Here is a 17,223-nt window from a genome sequence, read left to right as displayed (position 1 = left end):
AGCTCTCCCTTCTGTCACTTTCATTTCTGGCCAAGATATACAGAAATCATAAATTATGACGAAATTGTTGATTACGAGTGGGCGCGTTTCTCTTGTTAGTGTCATAATCTAAACGTACATGAAGTCGAATACTTGTTGTCAAATGAAAATCTCATTATTAAAAAACTATTCTGATAAACGGTGCTAATCTCGCGTCGCTAATCAATAGCCGTAATACGTGGAGCGCGCGCCTCCCAATACCTTTGATTTTGACGTCCGCGCCACAGTGGAAACCGGACAGACGACCGCGGAGGACAGGCCGTGTTTCATGCGTTCGTGCGGTATATATATATCTGTATGCCGGTCGACACATGTAGCTTCACGCATACCTGCGTGTTTCCCTGTGCCATACATTATCGCTCTTTCACCGTCACACGGAATAATAAGGGCGCGACAGGCGAGCGTGTCGTAATAGGCACAGCCCACAGCCACGTGACGGGCTAAGTAATGCCGGGCCCGCGTGATTCACGTGCGAGGCATGTGCGCTGTCCCTCGTAAACACTGAAACTGTGTACGCTGTTACGGCTGCGGTCTGATGACAACCACAGGTGGCGGCCAGGTTCTCCTTATCTCGCTGTGCGCCCCGAGCGCCGAGTTGGCAGCACGCGTGCTAATTTGTGGTACTATGACCGTGGTTCGCGTTTCACTTTAAGCATGTAGTTCCCTTGTAACTGGCGGGAAGGGCCAGTTCAAAGGGAGGAGGAAGGCGAAGGATAGCTCCTCCAAAATGAAATTCAGTTGAACTTACCGATACCGGACGTTGGCTTTGATCCATGACTTAATGACGTTTTGACGTTTGAAGCGATAAGAACATCAGAATGACGATATTTCTTTTGTGAATATTGTGTTATAGACCGTAGGTGGTGGTCACAGACTGAGTCCTAAGTTAGACTGGCAGGTGAATGGTTTTAAGTCGGCAGAACCAACGACTTTAGTATCATAATAGAAATTAATTTCTGTTATGATGCGTATGTTACGCATGTTGGATATCGATTAGGTTTTTATGTCCACTATTTTGATTACGTTCATGTAAAGCCTACGGGCGGTATCGAACATTTCACATAGTCGCAACAGGAGCATTATTAGTAAACAAATATGGGGTTCAGACCAAACATTGGGAAGAGGAGATTCTACTGATTGGAGAAAACTGGTTTTTTAAGGAGCCGACTATCATGATGTGCCTAGCAGGGTTACAAACTCCTGTTGCAAAACATCCGTTTTCCTTTTTCTCATTGTTTACCGAAAAAGTCTGTGATCCGTGTGCCTCATCCACTGCGGGTTTCGGTAAACATATACTACAAACGTATCGACAGTTTTCGATTTTATGCCCACAGCTTTAACATGGCGTCAATTCTGTTATGATTACGCACCTAAAGCTCATCATTTAAAGCTTCGGTTTTACAGTGAGGCCTGCTATTACGCGTTAAAACCATTCTGCAGAATGGTAGTAAGTATTAGATCTCTTTGTTCATAAAATAATTTCTGTCTATTATGTTTTGTGTAACTTTTCCGAGAGTCACTTCATTGGATGTTCTACAATTATTTTTTTACTTATTTATGACATCCCTGTTATGCTTTATGGAGTGTACATGTAGACACTGTCACACTCTTTGCTACTTCAAGCATCCGCCATTAGCAAAGAGCCTACAGAAAAATAGCAGACAAATTTGTGTTTCAGATTTATTGTCATGCCAAAAAACGAAGTAAAACTTGTACCCAATGTGAATGTGCAACACTACAACTGTTGTAGAATGAAGGCTTTCACGACCGGGTGACATAGCTGTTGATATACTTTTCGGTATCCGAAAACTTCACTTGGTGGTTGCCTGGTTTTCGGATACCGAAGTTTTATCTACAACGTTAAATTACTATCCACGGCTATATAGAGAAGCTATCGAAATTTATAAACATCACGATAATTTTAATAGGAAAGAGGAGGCTATGAAACTTAGCGATATATGGGCAGTGGCTCTACAAAATTGCTAACAATTTTTATCTTTGACAAGGTGGTAATCGATAGTCAACCTCATATTTGCTATGGATTATCACTGCTCATCACGTGTCACCTGAACCACGCCCCCCTTTCTCACAATATATAAGTCGCTCTCAGACACCCGACCAGTCAGTCGGCAAGACTCAGCGGAGCAGCGCCTCTGAGGAAGTCCAGCGCAGTCCTGGACGAAACGTAAGGAGCAGAAAAGTTCTTGGACCACGACCTCACATCCCGGAAAGTATATCAACAGCCACTACAACTGTTATATGAAAAGATTTTCACAAGTTACCACAAACGGTAGGATTTTTTGATAGACGTATTTCAGTAAACCATAACCGGTTTCGTGCTGCCCAGCAGGCCATCATCAGATGGTACATATATACATTAAGTGCATTTTTACTGTCGCTTTGTGCGACTTGTTGTAAACATCTATTTAAAAGGACCACTGGTTGTGGTAATTTCTGAGAAAACAAAGTTCTGTAACTTCAAGGGGTTCTTTTCATTGTGTTACGAAAAAGTGTTAAAAAAGCGAAGAAGGTGATCGAGACAGTAGAAAAGTTGGCAAAATAATACGAGATGCTGGAAAATATGCTGAAACTAGCGTGGAACAAATACTGGTGTTACAAATTGAGTGAAACGCTGGGAAATGGCCGCTCATTGGAAAATAACTGATAGATTTCAAGTGTATGTAGTGTGTTAATACAAGAATATATAAATCCACGCAAAAGAACTTCCTAGTTTCGAAGAGGGCCAAGTTTACAGCAAACCGAATATTGCTAAAGTATCTCTTTTCAATCAGTAGGCAGTTAATGATTTAACCGTGTGGATACATTTCAAATCCGCTCACAAGAAATTAAAAAGAGCGCAGTAGTCAGCAGCTACTTTAAAAAACGGCCGTGACTTCTGTATCGGTCACGGTTGAACCACATGCTATGTGATTTGAGCAGAACAGCGATGCAGTGGAAAACACAAGCTGGAACGATGAAATCACGGTAGCTCAAGTGTCGCCGCTGGAGGCTGTCCAGCCAACGCATAGCGTAGCGAAGTAGACTGTAAGAACAATCGAGAAACAGAGACAAGCAAAAATCGTTCTGAGAGAAGTCCGTAGTATGAAGACAGAATTTTGAAAGTGTAGTAAAGATAATAATGCCGGGTCGTTTGTACTGGCATTCTTATGGCATGTGATCAATAGCTTCAGGCAAACAGCAAGAGACGGCTTGGCGAGCCGCGTGGGACTTTAAGACTCCTCGCCAGGTTCAAATGGTTCAAATGGCTCTGAGCACTGTGGAACTTAACAGCTAAGGTCATCAGTCCCCTAGAGTTAGAACTACTCAAACCTAACTAACCTAAAGACATCACACACATCCATGCTCGAGGCAGGATTCGAACCTGCGACCGTAGCAGCAGCGCGGTTCCGGACTGAAGCGCCTAGAACCGCTCGGCCACATCGGCCGGCTCCTAGCCAGCGGCCGTAAAGTGCCAGCGTTTGTTAGCACACAGCTAAGGTATGCGCCTGTAACACAGTATCAACATTTTGAGCCGGCAGGAGTGACCGAGCGGTTCTAGGCGCTTCAGTCTGGAACAGCGAGACCGCTACGGTCGCAGGTTCGAATCCTGTCTCGGGCATGGATGTGTGTGATGTCCTTAGGTTAGTTAGGTTTAAGTAGTTGTACGAGGGCTGTCCAGAAAGTAAGTTCCAATCGATCACGAAATGGAAACCACACTGAAAATCAGAAATGTTTTATTTGTAATAGCTAGCTGCACCTTCCAGCTTCTTCTCTACGTAGTCACCGTTTTGACTTAGACATATGTCGCAGTATTGTACCAACTTTCCAATACCCTCATCGTAGGAGGCAGCCGCCAGTGCTTTCCACCAATTCTCTACGCTGGCCTACAGCTCGTTGTTTGTGCCAAAATGTTGTCTTCATAGGCAGCGGTTCATGTGAGCAGAGATGAAACTCAAAGGGAGACAATTACGGGCTGTATTGTGGGTAATCAAACATTTCCAATTGAAAACGATGCAGGAACATCTTCATTGCCCCTGCAGAAAGGGACTGAGGATTGTCTTGAAGAAGAAACAGCACGACAGTTATGTAATGTTGGCTGCATAGCTTTAGGCGAATTTTCTCACTATGCCCTCGTACTTGGCGGGAGACACTATTATCTAGATATCTTTACGTGGTCACTATGAGCTCAGAAATGAGAAGAGCGAAATGATGCTATCTAGTGTGTACACTGCCCAATACATCTGTGCAAAGTTTTATCGGATTTTCATAATCGTTTCCATTTCGCTACCGATCGGAACTTACTTTCTGGACACCCCTCGTAAGTTCTAGGGCACTGATGACCTCAGATGTTAAGTCCCATAGTGCTCAGAGCCGTTTGAACCATTTTATTCAACATTTTGAATGTACCAATAAGAACACAAACTATTTTCTATAAAAAGGTAATTCGACCTCGTCTTTCTTACATATTAAAGGATGTGGCATATTCCATTTAAGGATTTGTTCCAGTTTGCCATTATCAGCTAAATGGTTGTAGAAGGCTGGTACATAGATGTGGGGCTGACTTGTCTGGAAAAAATAGTTGAGCATATTTGAAACATTAATCCTCATATAATGAGTCCAGTATAAGAAATCGCAGCAACCCTGGCAAAAGAAACCACCAGTTGTTCAAGACCGTAGTTATAATGAGGAAAAAGGAGCCATATTCTGTGGCATGGGTAAACGAAATAGAAAAGAGAAATGATACATAGAAAAAACGAAAAAGAGTGACGTATCGATATATATTCGTTAAACTCCGTTGGTGTGTTGATGTTCATTGGTTGAACTTTGGACCGAGACTGTAACATGCGAGAAAGTGGATTTCGGTCCGTTCTGCATATGCCGATAATTCACAAATAATTTGTAGCAAATACGAATTTGGCTTCCACCAAGGCCTCACCCCAAAACAGAATAAGCACTCCGTATCATGGATGGTAACGCTTAAGTATGGGCTGATCATCAAAACACGAGTGTGAGGCTGCCAGAGAAGAAAGCGGACAGTTCTCCAGGCAGAAGTGAGAATTATGGAAGTGAAGCGGCTCTTGGTAATTTTGCGAGCATCTGAATGCCTCTGGGCAGTGATATTCCAGCATTATCCAAATATAAATGAAGAAAACGTGCGAAACTGATTTACTTTGCTTATTCACATCAAGGGTCGGTGTGTATTGAGTCTCGGTCGTAAAAATAATAGAATCCATAGAAGGCAGGAGCATCACGGTTCACACTCTCGTCGATGACGAGGAGCAAGTTCTCAGATTTGCCAGGGATAAGAAGTGAAATCTGCGTAGTCGTTTTCAAAGGGATCTTCCCGGCGCTACGCAGTAAATGATTTAGGGGAAACAAGGAACGTGCAAATTCTTATGATCAGATCTGCACGATGCTTCTGGTGAATGCAGTACCTCATTGACTTCGACAATTTGGTCCATTTGAGAAGTTGAATGAAAGGGCATAGATCTGAGTAAATTATAAGGGTGGGACAGAATTTATCGTGGGTCGAGTGTACAGTTGTATGCAATACAGAATAAGTAAATTAGTATGTAATACACAATTTCTTCTACCCTGCAAGTTAATATTTAAGTAGAAATTTTTAAAGGCACCGTAGGTGCTAAACAACACAAAGTTCTCTCTCTCGGAATAATCTGCGAAAATATTCGGATTTAGTAAGTAGTTCTATGAGTTCTTTCAAGATAATACTTTGCGTTTGGAAGTTCGTCGCAATCTGCGTACTTTAGGGTTTGTTGTTATTAAGGTCCTAATGAACACTAAACTTAAGAGCATGAAATATAATAGATGAACTGAAACAATGAGTCTTAAACAGAAAACTGAAACAAATATATTGATTAATCTTTTAGCAACTGAGGTCAAAGTTCTATACCAAATGATTACAATGTATGTCATCTTGTAATATGACAGTATGAAAGTTGCCTTTAGAATGACCTCTTAGGAATGGAAGGAAGAGGAATCACTTGCTCGGATTTCTGTAACCATTGTTATATCCATATTTCCGCCACGGATTTCTTTTCTAATTGCCGTGGTGTGTACGCAGGTAGGCTAGGCAGCCTATATACGCCGATAATTCATTTAATCGTTAGTGCTATTGCAGGGACCACTACATCCAACTGGTTTCCGCAGACTTCTTCTCGGCAGACGTGTGCTCTTCACACAGCTAACTAGAGAATTGTCGTTAAAGGTGTGAAGGGTTTACGTTTACCGAGAAGCCTACAGAAACCAATTGGATATAGTGGTCCCTGTAATAACATGATTACATGACTATCTAGCTAGGCGTGCGTGCCGTGAAGATGGTGCCAATGCGGCGCCGTAACTGGTAGCTGAATAAAATTATTAAATAAAATTACGGCTGTGAGTATCTATTTTCTTCAAGCTTTCGAACAGCCGCAGCAGCATTCCATTTGCACAAAATGAAGTTACAGAAGCTTGAAATATTGAAAAGATCCTAGGTTCAATTATCTGTTGGTCCTAGGCCGTTTCCTGTGACTTATCGTATATTCCACCTCTGGCAATTACGTGTGTATGCGAAAATGCGGAACTGCACTGGGTTCAGAGTCTGTGTTAAATTGTAGGTGTCCCTCAACGCCTAGATAAGTCTGTTCAAAGGTCTGAGTAGAGTTTTGCTAATCATTGATATCTGATAAACGTTTCATTCAGCGCTACGCGTACGCCTATTATCGAAAGTATGATCATATGGAATATCAAGCAAAGTTTGAGTACGTATTAAACCCTTTAAAATTTCTCCAAAAATAGCAAGGCATTAAAAAGGTTTAAAGAGCAGAGTATTACGAAAAGTTAAAAGAACATATGTGTGATGGCTGACTTGTACCTTATTGATGAGTGGAAGTAGTAAAAACATTCCCTACATCGTGACAGGGCGCCTCTTACCTGATGTTTCCTTGTGGCGGCGGAGGAAATTAACTATCAGTTATATGTTTGTTCTGTAACTGGTCATGGTTAAACCTGAATTTGTTAACGGATAGGTGTAATCTGTAGATGGTTTACATACTATTTCGGAAAATACTGTTTTGCCTGTCATTTACATATATCCCGGTAAGATACGTTCTGTGACTTGTTACCTGCCCTCATAAATTTTTTGTAACTGTTTTTTGGGTAAATTGTAATTTTTAACTTTCCGTCTCACAAGAAGACTAGTCACCAATTACATAAAAACTTAATCTAGCATCGACGGCTGTTTCTAAATCGAACTGGTTAACACGACTTGCTATCCTGCAATTAATCCAGCATACTGGAAATCCACAGATTAAGTTTTTCTTGAAAGATAGAACGCTGCATGTTATCTTGAATGGGGAGTTAATGACAGATGTAGGAGTAACTTTCGTGTGCCCCAGGGAAGTGTGCTAGGACACTTTCCGGCAATATTAATAATAACCTCAGACTATTCACAGATGACCTGTGCTGAAGTTCTGTCTGAAAAATGCTGCATAGATATTCAGTCAGATCTTTATAAGATTTCAAAGTGGTGCAAAGGTTGGCAGCTTACTTGAAACGTTCAGAAATATGAAATTTTGTAGGTCACAAACCAAAAAGCAATAGCAACCATTTGGGAACTTGACACTTCCTTCTTTAAGTTCTTGATTGTATTACTATCCGTAGCAGTCTTTTAAGATCTAGTCGCACATATTTGGATCAGCACTGTAACGCTACAAATATATGTCCTATATGCCGTTTTCTTTTTGGCACGGGGCCGTACAGCAGGTACAGTTCATAGTCCCTTAGGTATTGTTAACAGCATTTGTCATTTGCATCATGAATGAATGTCATTTGCTTGTTGAGGATATGAAATAGAACGACCACATATGCCGAGTTGCAGGTAATGCAGATGACAGAGTTCATCGATAGAAGACAGGGAAATTCAGTCAGTCTACAAAAGAGATTACTTTCAAGCTCTCGTACGACCCATCCTGGAATACTGTCTGAGTGAGTGGGACCTTTTCCAACTAGGACTGACGGGATGTTAAATAGATGAGCAGCTCGAATGGTCACGGGAAAGTGTTAGGGAGTTGCTTAAACAAGTTGGTTAGTTGGTTGATTTGGGGGAGGGGACCAAACAGCGAAGACATCGGTCCTATCGTATTAGGGAAGGAAGTCGGCCGTCCCTTTCGAAGGAACCGTCCTGACATTTGCCTGAAGTGATTTAGGCAAATCACCTTACAGAAGTAAAGCTGCAAACACTTGAAGATAGACGCAAACTATCACATGAAACGGTACTTCGTACGTTTCGAGAACCATATTTAAGTGAAGAATCTACGAATAAAATACAACCCCCTACGTATCATCGGTCCCGTAGAGATCGCGGAGACAAGATTAAGTTGCAGCGCACACAGAAGCGTTTAATCATTCATTCGTCCCGCGCTCTATACATGATTGGAATGGGGGGAAAACGCCTGAAAACTCATTAGATGAGAAGTAGCCTCTGCCATCCACTTTGAAAGAATTTTGTTTTCTTATTGTTTGTGTTTGTTATTGTTGTATGTAAACTGGTTTCCTATTCTTAAGTTTTCGTATATGCATGTGTTGTTATGTGAACCTGAACGAGGTCGGTGGTCTGCTACATAAACGCTATCTGGTAAAAAGAGACACCAAATCCATCTGAAACTGAATAACTGCATTATAATTAAAAATAATTAGGAAACGTAACACTGTACGCTAAGTAAGGTGACTAGTGAAATTCTGTATTGTGCAGTCCAGCGTACACTGCTACATTTCGTGACGTCACAGTAAGTGACTTGTCGTTCAGATACACAAAACTAACAGAATAGAAGTTCTACGTAACATTACAAATCAAATTTTGGAAGAATAAATGTCGAAAATGCTTTCATTAATATGCCCTGTAGTTTTAGGTATGTAAAGTGACTAAATAAAATTCCGAATATTAAATGATGTACTTGTAAACATGTAATTCTCCGCTTTAAGAATAAGACTGTCTGGCAAAGAAACGAAATCTGAATTGAATTTTACCTAAACTGATCCGGGTACACAGCTTAACTGTGAATTATCCTACTGTGTCCTGAGTGTAGCGTTAAAATGGCCCTCACAAATTTTTATGTCTTATCTTGTGGCTCCGGAAACTCGGTACTGCTCGAAAGCGGTGTAAATTTAAATGCGGCACAGCAGCAACCAGCTAAAGAAAAACCTTGCCAAGCGCAATGCAAGGAAAGGCAACTGTGCTATGTACATCCTGCATTATGTTTCAAGCAACAGAGTTCTGCTGAGTGCAATGCAGGGACACACAGTAACAAAATTTAACTTTCATATGAAGATGGTGCAAGAATTTCGGCTTATTAAACAACTGAAAAGAGCGTAGCGTTCGAAACAGTACTATGAACGTCATTCTTAACAATTACAGCCATCTTCACAAAAATCACTTTTTATGAAAAAATATTGGTCTGCCCTGAAATTAGTTAAAGGAATGGTAAACAAGTGCTGAATCTGTAACTCTGTGTCAAAGCAATGTGAGCTGATAACATTTTTTTATCACATCTCGACAATCTAACGAATTGACCCGAACAAATAAACGAAAGTTACGCTAAAACTTAGCCTTTCTCAAGCTCATGATAAATTATGCACAGACAGTCATTGCAGTGACAACATTACGTGAATTACAAAATCGTGTTTCCAAATAGTAGCTTCCTCTTCGTTCACGTCTCTGCGTTCTGCTAGTTACTTCCATACCGCAGCTGCGTGATGAACACCCGACTCTCTCCCTCATTTCTCACTGAATGCTACCCTGGCAACGAAAATACTGCCAACAACCAAAGATCATGCCGCTTGAACTAAGAAACGCTATAGCATAACATATCACCTACTGAAGATTTCTGTTTGAAAAATATCCAATGGATGAAGTATGACACATTGAATAAAAACAGAGTTCACATCACTTTCATTGAATACCAGAAATAATCTGTAACCCTTACAACTTCAATGTGGTTTGCGGCGTGTGGATGTAGATAGGGATTACTGTCATGTTCAAATCGATCTTCTAATCTAGGACAACTCTAACGTTTACTTACTTGCAGACTTCTTGCAATTGTCACATCATTCAGTGTATCTGTTCCTGCAGTACTACTGTACCTGCGTATTTTCAATGAGGAGTGCACTGTGTGGAAGCTGTGGTCCTCCTTCATTGTCCCAGGCGGGGCCTGTTTCTCCCTCCGGCCGCAGGCAGCTCGGCGGGGTGGCGTGCTCGCAGTCTCCTCGCCCCCCCCCCCTCCTTAAATTCCCCCATCCCCCTATGCGTTCGTGAGGAAGACAAGGAAGTATGCTTCCCCGGAAAGACAACCTATTAATAACCAGTTTAAGTTATGATAATGGCCGGTCCTAACTCGCTGCGCGCCCATTAAGGGTAGTTTGTGTCCGGAGCATTGGATTTGTACCCCAGACCGTCTGCGTGCCCCTCTTTTGGGAGGGTTTCATGTTAAAAATACTTCCACAGGCAGGCTGCAGAAATACCGCCCAAACATTTGTGTCTGCATCCGAATGGGTATCAACAGACTGATTTTAGTTTCCACGCACCTTGGCCCAGAGCATGTCTATAATGTAGAAACTATTGTTAGCTGCATATTCGTCATATTTTCTGTACAATTCTTTTCGCTTTCCACAGAAGTAAAAACAATTTTCTCCCCCATTTTGTACTCCTTTATCAAGGCAGTGTCGTTCGAATGCGTTGCTCGCAACACAGTTGTATAATCACTCTATTTTAAACACATCTTCATTAGGTCTCTGTAAATCGAGCGCCGTACGAAACTTATCGTAATAAATCCTACATTTATCCCAGATGAATAGGTTTTTTGAAATGCATGTATTTGCCTTCAGCGAACTCTACAGTGTACAGGACTCTGACGTAGAGGAATGGAATAGAGAAGAGAAAGTTGTTTGGCATAAACTGGAAAACGATTCATAATTTGATCGCAAATCACACATATTTTGAAACTAAGTAACTGGATTGTCGTATTACAAACAGGACGTACGAGTAGAGTCTTTCTTCTCTTGTCTACAAATACGAATATTGGCAGTTCTTGCACGCTGGCAGTTCCGTATCTTGAGCCATCTTATCATAACCCGTCGCGCCGCAACCACGATGGCAACAGATTGATTACCAAGGAAATGCGAAGTCCTTGGTTCGCATCTCGGCCCAACTAACAGTTTTCAACAGCCAAGAAATTTCAAAATGGGACATATTCCACAGCAGAGTGAATGACTCATTCTGGAAAAACCCCGTAGACTGTGGCTAGAAGCGAGCGAGGTGGCGCAGTGGTTAGTACACTGGACTCGCATTCGGGAGGACGACGGTTCAAACCCGCGTCCCGCCATACTGATCTAGGGTTTCCTTGATTTCCCTATATCGCTTTAGGCAAATGCCGGGATGGCTCCTTTGAAAGGGCACTCCCTCCCCATCTGATGGGACCGATGACTTGGCTGTTTGATTCCCCTCCCCAAAATCAAGCAACCAGCTGTGACTAGGCCATTTATCTGCGGTATCCTCTCTTCCAGCAGTGTTAATTCTGCTACGCACGAGAGCTTCTGTGATATTGTAGGGCACGGGATATTGTGAGTCGTTTCTCGATAGCTCAGTCGATAAAAGTACTGCGTGGGAAAGGCAAGGTACTGAGTTCGAATCTCAGTAAAGAACACGGTTCTAAACTGCCACTAAGGTTCAAAACAGTATGACAGATTCATCCAAGAAACAAGTGTCGGCACATGATCATAAATTACAGGTTACGCGTTCAAGGAGAAGAAGTATTCGTACAAACAAATTGCTTTGATATATTTTCAGAATATTTATTTTACATCCATCTTGAACCAATATTGGCAAACATGAACTGTCTAATAAAAAGTCAATAGAGATTAAGTTTCAGATGCATCCAAAAGAGGAAAAACTGTGTTGGGATCAAATTTTGGTGGAAATTACGATACAAGCGGCGCGAAACTATAGAACGATCGATAGAACGCTACAGAAAATTTGAATGCACAGAGGGAAAGACAGAGAGACAAAGAGTGAGAGGAAGTAAGACGGAATGCGGTAGTGAGCCGTGCTGGGGTAAAAGGAAATCGTTAAAATTCATATATTTGAACAAGTTCTTGAATAAGCAAACTAATGTTGCGTTCTCAGTTTTCAAGAGAGTTGTAAAGTGTGTGACGTTATGGTGACTTAGGGGCACTGGAATTAGCTTTGCGTACCACTATGTCGCATGTATCGAAAGTTTTCAAGGTACGACAAGGTTTCACACTTACACTGTATTGCAGAGATAATCATCGCTAAACGATCAAACAGGTATAAAATAGCAAGGTAGAACGAAGACTCACACATTCTGTGTTTCAGTTTGCACTAAAGCTGCAGTACTTTGTAAAACTGTATTCTCTCTGGAGTTTTCACACACCTACACATATAGCCATACTCTGCAAAATATTGTGAAGTGCATGGCTGAGAGTACTTCTCATTGTATCAAGTATGAGCGTTCTTCGTGATCCATTCGCATATTGATCTCTGGAAGAATGAAGGCTAAAAGTCGTCTGTTCGATCAGCAATAAGTAGGGTATTCCTATATTCCTCACTTAGTACTGGTTCTCGAAACTTATTAAGAAGCCTTTTACGGGACACACCGTGTCTATGTTCAAGAGTCAGGTTGTTCTACATCTCCATGGCACTCTCTCATCAGTCACAAAGACCTGTTACCGTTTCTTTGCCCTTCTTAGTCCAATACTCTCTGTTAGTCTTGAGCAGTATTATAGAAGTGGTCGTACAAATGTTTTGTAAGCAATTTTATTTGTAGATTAAATGCATTTTTCAAATATCCTACAAACGAACCAAAGTCACCTGCTTTATTTATGACTGCGTCTTAATATGCCAATATAATTTTACGGCAATGTGTTTGTATGACTAAATTGGTTACATTAGATTAAATTCAGTTTTAGTTCCATAGACTCAAAAAATAAGGTGATTCTCGTAGCTGTGGAACTAGTCACAATGAATAACATAACAAATATAAAACATTTGAATACAATACTCACCACGGCGTCATTTGTCAGGAGAGTGTCAAAATACTTGATTCATTTGGACTCACTGGCGCTGTTATTGTTAAGATGTCGGCTCAGCCACGTATTTTCCGTGTGAAAATCACTACAATTTAGGCGCTTCGAAGGTCAAATCTTAATCAGAGTAACCGTACAAGAATCTCTAGAAGTGGCCAACAGAACATAAACATGAAAGAAATCTACATGGCTAACATAGCATCTTTGTGTCATTATTGTTGTCCTTCCTGTTTTATATTGATTACTTTTACAGATTCTTGTACGGCTGTTCTGATGATTATTATGATGAAGGCTTGAACTTGGAAACGCGTAAATTCTAGTGTTTTTTACACTGTAAATTCTATTGCCGCATTAGCACTTTCGGCTATTTCAACGTTGCTATTTCCGATTTATCATTTCTTCTGTAAATATTTTGCGGCTACCGAGTTCTCCTGCGGTTTCTGTGTAGGCCTATAATCATCTCGTTTCGCATTTCATCCATTACTAAAACTGCGATTCCTTCATTTACCATTATTCACTTTTCAATTAATTACAGTATAGTTTCCTGTTAATACAATCTCAATAATGTTTTCAAAAGCCCCAACTCACGCTTTAGGCTTGCGTTTTAAAATGCGTATTCCTTGGTACAAATGCGTTGCATAAGGTAGTTTTCAAATAACGAGAACCCATTACTTCCAGTGTCTGTTATTGTATACGGCGGTAACCACACACTAGTAGCTCTTTTACTATTACTGTTACACTTCACTCTGCACACACTCCATTACAATCAATATTTTCTCGTAGACGTTATGGGGTGCTATAAAATGACCCAGTTTCACATATGAAATCAAAGTTGAGGGCTGTCTATTGCTTCTGATATAAGTGTGCTGCTGCACCTAACGGTACGGAAACCGAAGCTCGAAATTATAGCACTGGTCGTCTGATAAATGAACGGTAGTGGTCTGTGTTTGTGACAACTGTAGCAAAAGAAGGCACCTCATCAGCATGCGTCAACCGAACACATACGTGCCTCCACCGTACGCAAAAAAGAGAAAAGCAACGCGGAATTTTTCATACCTTTTCTGACTAGGCCACCTTTATTATCCGTGGATAGCCCTGAGCTCTCATTCCGACGGTGCTTAAAATGGGCATCTGTTCGCTGACATTTAGCGTAACGAGCGGGTATAACACTCTACTCCCTGCACTACCGGGAAGTATGTGGCACAAGGACACAGGCTGAACCCATTAATGAAGAATATAAAATCTTTATCAAAGAACGATATATTAGAGTGACATTTACGGCAACGGATTACTCGTTAATGATCATTCTCAGTCGCCTTCTCCACAGACAATGCCTGCTCTTGGTAAATTTTTTCCATTTATAGTCAATTAGTGTTAGGGGTACGAACGACAGTTTATGAACGCTTAGGTACGTGTTACAGAAATTCAAAGAGAATCCCAGAAAAAAGGGCCCTTCTCATTTCGATTAAGAATGGCGACGAGATAAATAAAATGATCTAGTTGACAAAATGTACTTGAAAATGTCACTAAGGAAGCTAAATTTTTGTTGTGGTTATTTGGCGAAAATTGTGAAAATACCTAGAGATCCGAACACAGAATCTACGTGAGGTGTTAATATTACGTTTCAAGCGACTGCTGAGGGGATTATTCAAAAAATGGTTCAAATGGCTCTGAGCACTATGCGACTTAACTTCTGAGGTCATCAGTCGCCTAGAACTTAGAACTAATTAAACCTAACTAACCTAAGAACATCACACACATCCATGCCCGAGGCAGGATTCGAACCTGCGACCGTAGCGGTCACGCGGTTCCAGACTGAAGCGCCTTTAACCGCACGGCCACACCGGCCGGCGGCGATTATTCCGTATTCAACAAAGCCATGAGGCAAATGAAAATGGATGACAGTGTGATATGAGAAAACGTTTAGACTGCTAACGAGAGCTGCATGATGGAGTGCAGAGCTTTGGTGAATCAACAGATTTTAAATAATTCGCAGGTCATTGTAAGTTTTCTTGGCGGAAAACAGTTGGCACCAATATTATCGATTGTCTATTCAAATGGTTCAAATGGTGCTGAGCACTATGGGACTTAACTGCTGTGGTCATCAGTCCCCTAGAACTTAGAACTACTTAAACCTAACTAACCTAAGAATATCACACACATCCATCCCCGAGGCAGGATCCGAACCTGCGACAGTAGCAGTCGCGCGGTTCCGGACTGAGCGCCTAGAACCACTAGACCACCGCGGCCGGCTCGATTGTCTGTTCTATTCCACTCGCTTACTGAGCGAGAACATTCTGACTGTCGATGTGCTTTAATCCCTATTACGGTATTCTTATCATCTATGCTCGGGATGTACGACGTTGGTAGCATATTGGTCGTACCGTATTAATCAAATAATGATCCTTTAAATGAATTTATACACAATTTCGCAAGAGCAACCACACTTTTCTTTAAATGATTCCTAATTAAGTTACCCTAGAGCTTTAGTTACCCTTCCGTATGGTCTTACTTCCTTTTCACGATTCTAATAGCTCGGCTCCGAATTCGTACAATCTGTATTGCCACGTCTGCTTGCTGTTGACTCTGGAACTCGTCACACTAACGTCTTGTATTCTACTTTCTGTTGAACTCTGTCCATTTTCGCACAATCATCCCCACAATTCAGCATCTTCCATTCATCACCATAGATTTTACAGATTGGCCACATTTCATATCGTTTCTTAGCATTACCCTCAAATATGTAAAGGTTGTGACATGCTACAGTTATTAATCAGTAATATTGCAATCAGATACTAGTAGGTTCCAAGTCCTAAGTGAATTATTTGGCATGTGCCCACATATAAAGCAATCTACCTTCCATTCCAATACGTGAAAATTTTGCCAAAGTTTGTCTGCGTTATTTACTGTTGTTGTTGTTGTTGTGGTCTTCAGTCCTGAGACTGGTTTGATGCAGCTCTCCATGCTACTCTATCCTGTGCAAGCTGCTTCGTCTCCCAGTACGTACTGCAGCTTACATCCTTCTGAACCTGCTTACTGTATTCATCTCTTGGTCTCCCTCCACGGTGCCCTCCAATACTAAATTGGTGATCCCTTGATGCCTCAGAATACGCCCTACCAACCGATCCCTTCTTCTAGTCAAGTTGTGCCACAAATTTCTATTCTCCCCAGTTCTATTCAGTACCTCCTCATTAGTTATGTGATCTACCCATAAAATCTTCAGCATTCTTACTGAACTTACGATAATTCAAGTACGATTCGGTGCTGCGGCTGACTGCACCGTTCGCAAACAGTTTAATACTGCTGCTGATCTTATGTGATAAATTGTTTACGTAAATGGACAACATTTGTGTTTCTGCACATGAAACCATGCCAAACGTTACAGAAGTTCCTGTTGAACTTTGACTGTCTCATATAACGCACTACGTCCAGTTTATTAAAAAATTTATGGGAGCAGCTGCTTATTTTTGAGTATACTAAAAGGCTTAGGGCTAGGATGTGAGACTTGAAGCTGCCAGATAATGCAAATAGTTCTCTCAAGAAAGCAACTATTTTATTTGAGGACAGTGTTGCACCAAAACCATAGAAACTACACAATTTTATTGCCGTGAGGCTTTAATTGCATGTTCATACAAATACGTACAAATTAATCACGTGTTCCAGTGCAGAAAAAGCAGCCGGACTCGGTCCAAAGTCTTAAGCACATTAAACTTATTTTACATAATTGCTGCAAAACTTGGAAAAAGCCTTCAGAATAGTGAATTGAAAATATATATCTAAATCGCTGAGGTTAGTTATATCAAATAAATGAAACATTAACCGTATATGAACACAATGGAAGCACATAATGATAGTACTTCGGGGTACAGTAAATTACCCCAAAATACTTTTTCATTATTCTGGAAGAGGTGCTGGTATTTCAGTACTTCTTGACTTAGTGTGAAGACATTTCAGCTGATAGCCTTTTATAGTTTAGTTACAGACTAGTGGCCAGATCACTATTTTTCGTTGTACTTAATACCGGCGATTACACTCTCACAATGACTATCTTTAAATCGCACAGCTATCGCGAAAAACAGTATTCAG

Source organism: Schistocerca serialis, chromosome 6, assembly GCF_023864345.2.
Source record: "Schistocerca serialis cubense isolate TAMUIC-IGC-003099 chromosome 6, iqSchSeri2.2, whole genome shotgun sequence".
NCBI classification, from domain to species: Eukaryota; Metazoa; Arthropoda; class Insecta; order Orthoptera; family Acrididae; genus Schistocerca; species Schistocerca serialis.
This window is presented reverse-complemented; position numbering follows the sequence as displayed.